This window comes from Pinus tabuliformis, chromosome Q (genome assembly GCF_031772625.1).
Source record: "Pinus tabuliformis cultivar Carrire ecotype Pingquan chromosome Q, CPIR1, whole genome shotgun sequence".
Lineage (NCBI taxonomy): Eukaryota > Viridiplantae > Streptophyta > Pinopsida > Pinales > Pinaceae > Pinus > Pinus tabuliformis.
In genome coordinates, this window is record NC_142296.1 from 395,318,391 (window position 1) to 395,325,039 (window position 6,649).

General features: G+C 33.9%; 1 pseudogene; it reads left to right on the forward strand.

Moving 5' to 3' along the window:
• Positions 1-48: 48 nt before the first annotated feature.
• Positions 49-6,200, forward strand: LOC149219856 (GTP-binding nuclear protein Ran1B-like; annotated as a pseudogene).
• The last annotated feature ends 449 nt before the right edge of the window (positions 6,201-6,649 follow it).

Consider the following 6,649-nt stretch of genomic DNA (forward strand, 5'->3'; position numbering starts at 1 on the left):
GAGAAGAAAGGCAATCAGGAAGCAAAATTGGGATTCATCTCTGCTGCAATGGCTCGTTCAACAAATCCCCTAGTAGTAGGAAGAGTGATAGGTTATGTTATTGACATGTTCGTGCCTTCAATGGACATGGCCATCTACTATGGATCCAAGCAGGTCACCAATGGCTACGAGATCAAGCCCTCTGCTACTGTTGACCGCCCCAATGTGCAAATAGTGGGTCGACACTTCGACGAGAGTCTCTATACTCTGGTACCCATTTCATCAATAATTTAATTCCAACACCTCTGGTTTCATAGAACGAATATTTACATATAAATTTGTTATGGGTCTTCTATGAATGCATGCATTTACATTTGATCAGGTAATGACAGACCTAGATGCTCCTAGTCCAAGTGAACCCAACATGTGGTAATGGGTTCACTGGTATAATAAATTCCTTCCCTTCTCCTTTCTTCAATTTATACAAAGATGCAGGAATGGCTTCACTGGTATAATAAATTCCTACCTTTCTGCTCTCTTCAATTTATACAGACAATACACTAAAGAAACAATACACTGCAAAAAATTGAAAGAGAGACACTCTAATGGTAATAATATTTGGTTATTATTACAAGGTCTGATATGCACATCGAGGTTGTAGAGTTCATATCTCCAGTTTTAGTATTCTAATATGCATGCTTGAGCTTCACAGCCTCTGCAATCTTATCAAAGTTTCTAGTGCATATTAGACTAGATAGGTCTGATTTTATTTGGTAGTGCTCACATTCAATTATAACTTGATGGTGTCTAAATAATGGCACCGGTTTAGATCATGTTGTGCCATTGTCCATATTCAATGAACTCACTGCCTTTGTCCATATTCAATGTACTCAATGCTACCACAAAATGGCACATACATAGAAGCTGAGTCATTCCCATCCTCACATAGAGTTGCCAACACTTCCTCTTCCTCCTTTTGCATTTGTACTATCACCACTTCATTGCATATTTTCCACACCATACTATTTAGTATTTTTATATGGGCCAATACACTATCCTAGTCATCCCATCTGTATAATGCACAGTTGTACCATTGTAACACTAACATAGGCACCAAAAGCTATGCTACTAGAAAGGATTAAAAGTAAAGTAGGATGCTAAGACCTTAATGTCTTTGCATGTCAAACACTATGTAATAAATATTTAGGTTTGCACATGGAGTTCATAGGTTCAAGGGTAAAACATTGAGATCTGTGGCCAACCCTAATAGATTCAAGGTTGTTTGCTTCTGGACTGTAACACTATCTAAGAAACATTTTGTTTGCTCATTGAGTCTGTTGATTCAAAGTTAAAATCAATATTATCTAATAAAGAGTTTCTTTTCAGCAAGAGCTAATAGATTCAAGGTTAAAACATTCAGGTCTGCAACTAGAGTTAATAACTTAATAGATCCATCTTCAAGGTTAAGACATCTTTTTTTTTTGGCCTGGGAAACACTATCTAATAAATATTCAGTTCGAAATAATAGTCTTTGGACAATCAAGTATTATTTAATAAATATTTTGAGTATTTTCAAAAACCTAGCAATCATATATTCACTTTTAAAACATTAAAATAACAGTTTTTGTCTTGTCAAAATACCATATAATTGGTACTAGAAAATAATAGATTCAAATTTTTGAATATGAGGTTTGCACACAGTTATTATTTTATTCTGGTTAACCAAAATAGATCTGGTGAAAATGGATCTATTATTTATGGTAGTTCTTAAAATTTGGTATCTCAGTGAACTTTGCACCCAGCTTAAAAATAGATTGATAAAGATGGATATAATGTTGGTTGGTATTGGTAATGGGAGTTTATTCATAGTTTTTCTTATAATTTGGTATCTCTTTGAGGTTTGCAGCTGGTTGATGGATAGATCGTAGTTCAGTTGGATCTACTCTAATTTTCATCTGGCTTTAATACATCATGGATGGCTTTAATACATCATGGATTTTTGTGGACTTTAATGGTTAAGAAAATTCTATCATAGTGTATTAGGTTAAGATGGTTTATTTATTTATTTTCTCCTGTCTTTTGCTTAAGTTGATATATTCTTTGAGATTAAGATGCTTTTTTAATAGGTTTGATGAAGATTAATGTATTCTAGTTTACTAGGTTAATATTTTTTGTTTTAGTAATTTTTTTGTTCTCATCATCTTAAAGATAACATGAAGTTAAGATGAATCATTTTAGGTCTAAACTTTTTTGGTTTTAGGTTTAGTTAAGATTAGTCTCTTCTAGCTTGTGAGGTTAATTTGTTTTGTTTTACTTTTTTACTTTTTTTAATTGTTTTACTTTTTTAGTTGTTTTTACCTAAGGTGATAAACTCTTGAACCGAGATTTTTTTGTCAGTTTTTTTAAATACTGACTTTTAAGCATTGAGGTGTGATATTTTCGAGGTTTAGATAGATTTATACTATCTTTAGGTTAGATTAAATGGAACTGATATTCTTACGGATTAGATAGATTTGTATATTATGTTAGATTAAATGGAACTATGTTAGATTCTACTAGGTTATTTACAGTTGTTTTAAGATAATGGTCAATAAGTTGAATAAATAATAATTTTTGTTTTTGTATTGGTGATCCCACTCAGGATAGTGACTAATATTCCTGGAGCCACAGATGTAGCTCAAGGCTAGCTAGCCTTTTCACTTGGTGGACTGTGTGGATTACATAGTACTTGGCCTTCGTTCCTTCTATTTTTAACAGTTCAAAATGCTGTTTAATTTCATTATTTTATCTCAGTGGTTGAGTTTACAAGTTTTTGCAGGGCCTGAAATAGATATGTTGTGATTTGTGACATGATGTACTTTCTATCCCATTAACTATTTTGGTCATCTTTTCTTTCACTTGCTTTGTAATACTAAGTACCTTTCCTGTCTATCAGCGGAAATCATGAAGTTCGATGCGTGCAAAGGAGTATGGTTCTGGATACCCTTGCAAAAGAATTGGCTCCAGGAATGATCAGATTCAATGCTAAAGTTGTTTCCATTCACAGTCTACAGATTCTTCTTTAACTATAGTAAAACTGGGAGATGGAACGCTTATCAAAGCTAAGGTAGCATCTTAAATCCAAACTTCTGACTCCCATTTGAAGTAGTAAAACTTGGGTGTAATTCTGACAAATTACCTGGCAGTTACGCTACAATAAGCCTTCTGAAGTTGAAGCAGAATAATTACATATCCTTGGAATGTAACAATGTAACAGAGTGCTGAGCCCCTCTAGAGACATCCTTCTATAGACTTTGATTCTCAAATGATATTTGAGGCATCCTTGTTCTCCTATGTTTTTTACCTGTTTTCTATGGAATGGGGATGAGAACAGGAATTCCACAAATATCATTTGATGCATCTCTAGTTTTGTGGGAATGGTTCATTGGATGTCGTCGGGACATCCCCTACATGAAGGGACCATTCTTAGGATATTCCCAACAAGAAAGGCACTAGTCTGCCATTCCTGAAATTTGGTTCTATGTTGGAGCCATTGGTGAAATTCATTTGCTTGCCAATTCTTGTTGGTAGATAGAGTCATTAACCTTTGGCCCATTACAATGTCAACCTACAAAGACAATTAAAGCATTGGATAAAGATGCACCCTTTATACTAAAACAAACCTTCCATAGGTTGTTTAAGACAAATAAAATGCAAGCTGAGTTGAGTTCACTGTTATATATCCATAAATAGAAGTTCCTCCTCAACTGTACATTGTATATATTATAACCACTGACATAATGATGGCATGATCTGGTGAGAAGCCTTCACTAACTGAATTACATTATGTTATATGGAATTGTCTTGATTTACTATCGAGTACTCACATGTCTGTTTAAGGTTAAAAATTAGTAAACTGCATTCAAATGCATGCTAGTCACATTATTTTCTGCTGGACAATTATATTGCAGATAAGTAGGCATTGTGCTGCTGGACAATTGTTCAACTTATGAATAATTACAGGTAACCAAAAAATTTGGTTTCTCTCGTAGAGAACTATTTAGTAGAAAATGAAAATAGATTGCTAGTCTTTGCTTTCAGCTAGGACTAACATCCTTTGAGTTTTCTTCGATCTTCAAGAAAAACTATTTCCACTGTTAAAACTTAAATAGATATAAGGTAGAGGGTAGGAAATATTTAGCTGGCCAGAGGCCAAGACTACTTTATGTAACCCAAAGTATAATCGTGAACAACTATAGCTTGTATTGAAACACTTGCATATAGGCAATGAAGCACATAAAGTTCCATGGTAAGTTGCACATGTACATAATCAAAATTTTTGCTATTAAATAATTTAAGAATCAATACACATTTTAGCCTAGGAGACCATCACCATATACAGCGATGAGAATAGAAAAATTATTTCCCAACTTAATATTCAACCTCAGTTTGATTTTCTTGTTTATAATCCAAGAAACCATGGTAAGAAGCCCTGTAGATCCGGAGGAGGAGCTCAAAATGATGGCTCAAGAAGTCTGTGGTTATGTGGAAGCTGTTCTGAATAGTCTTGCTACAAATGTTCCCAAAGTAAGACATCCATGTGGATGAGCACACAATACAACCATACAGAATCTCAGTTTTTATTCAGTCCATGATACTTGAATTGATGATTTGATGATTTGCAAGCTGTGGTGCTTTGTCAAGTTGAGAAAGCCAAGGATGAAATGCTGACCCAACTTTATAGCTCAGTTAGGTAAGGTTTAATGACAAAATGTGGTTAAGGTATATCAATAATTAGTTTTATTATTTTCCCATTTATGTATTTTACCAGACTGATTTTGATTTTCACTTGAAATCAGGTCTCTTGGGACTTTACGAAAGTAGTGTTTTTTGTCATCCTCTGCAGGTGTAGTAGACACCTGTTGATTGGAGCACTGTACATTTGAGCTTTTGGGGTGCCTTTTCAACTTTTTGTTTAAAAAGGTCCTACATGGATTTAAACTTGGATCGATCCCAGGAGAAATTTTGACTTATCAATTCTATTTTTCTGTGTTGATATGTATGTAGTGTGGGCTTAGTAGCAATACCTTTTAACCTCAATATCAATGACAATGGAGCAACTATGAGCCATTTTTTGGTTCCTTTTTATCAGCACTCTGTTTTACTCGTTTATGTCTCTTTATTTTGAATTTTAATTTAATTTAATTTTGAATTTATAGATAGACTGTGTTATTGGTTGTTTTGATCAATACTGGTTTGCTTTTCCTACTTCTATTGGCATTTTCCTTGTTGAATTGGCGAGGGTTCTATATTTTTCCACTTATATTTATTTGAATTTTAATTTAGTTTAATTTTGAATTTATAGACAGACTCTATTATTGGTTGTTTTGATCAATACTGGTTTTCTTTTCCTATTTCTGTTGGCATTTTCCTGATTGAATTAGCGAGAGTTCCATGTTTTTCCACTTCTATTTATTTGTTTCCTTCTTATTTACTGATTGGGATTTTGTTTGTTGCAATATTCATGGGAAATGTGAAGTTATCATGTTTGATGTTACTGCACGATTGACTTACAAGAATGTCCCAACGTGGAACAGAGATCTTTGCAGGTATCTCTTTTGTAGAGGGGTTGGATCTCTAAGTAGAAATGAAGGTTCCTTAATTGTGTGGTGGCACAACTGCTTGAACCGATTAGCTAAATATCTTTGTGAATTTCAGGGTGTGTGAGAACATTCCTATTGTTCTTTGTGGAAACAAGGTTGATGTGAAGAATAGGCAAGTGAAAGCTAAGCAAGTTACTTTTCATAGAAAGAAGAATCTTTAGTACTATGAGATATCTGCAAAAAGTAACTACAACTTTGAGAAACCATTCCTGTACTTGGCATGGAAGCTCTCAGGGTGAGCCTTCAATCTAGTTTCTGATGCTCCCTAACATGAATGTTATATTAAAAAAATTGCATTGATTCTATAATGGGTTATTTTTATAGGGATCCAAACCTTCATTTTGTGAAGTCACCTGCTCTTACTCCTCCTAAGGTTCAGATAGACCTTGCAACCCAGCAACAGTAAGTAGAATGCTATTTTCTTATTATTTTTTGTTAACTTTTATTGAAATAATTTGTTCCATTTCTAAAAGATTGAAACTTTGGCTTACAATCTTTTATGTTGTCAAGTACGAGGCAGAACTTGTAGCAGCTGCGGCCCAACCCCTTCCAGATGACGACGATGATGCTTTTGAATAGCTTTGTTAAGATGCTTTTGCATATTTAGGGATTGGTGGATTCAATTAGTTTTGTATCATTGGAGTTTGCTCTTGAGTTTCGACATTTAATTCTGATTCATATTTGGAGGTTAGAATAACATTATCACATCTCTCTATATGTGATTTGGGTAATGTGTAGATGTTTTCATCGGTGGAGTTGGCTAAGCTATCTTAGTTCAACTCCATTACAGAGTTATTTTTATATGCTAAGAAATTTTTTTTTGTTATATACTCTCGCACATTTTGCACAAGAAATTTTTGTACTCTTCAAATATTTCAAGAATGCTCAAGTGCCTTTCGTTGTGTACTGTTGGGGGAAATGCTAGTTGCGATGATTGTTGCTTGTAATATATTATGGCTTGTTAAAACTTTCTCTGAAAATTCTAGCTATGTTTGAGGATTTATTTTAACTCTGAAATTGGTTTACAT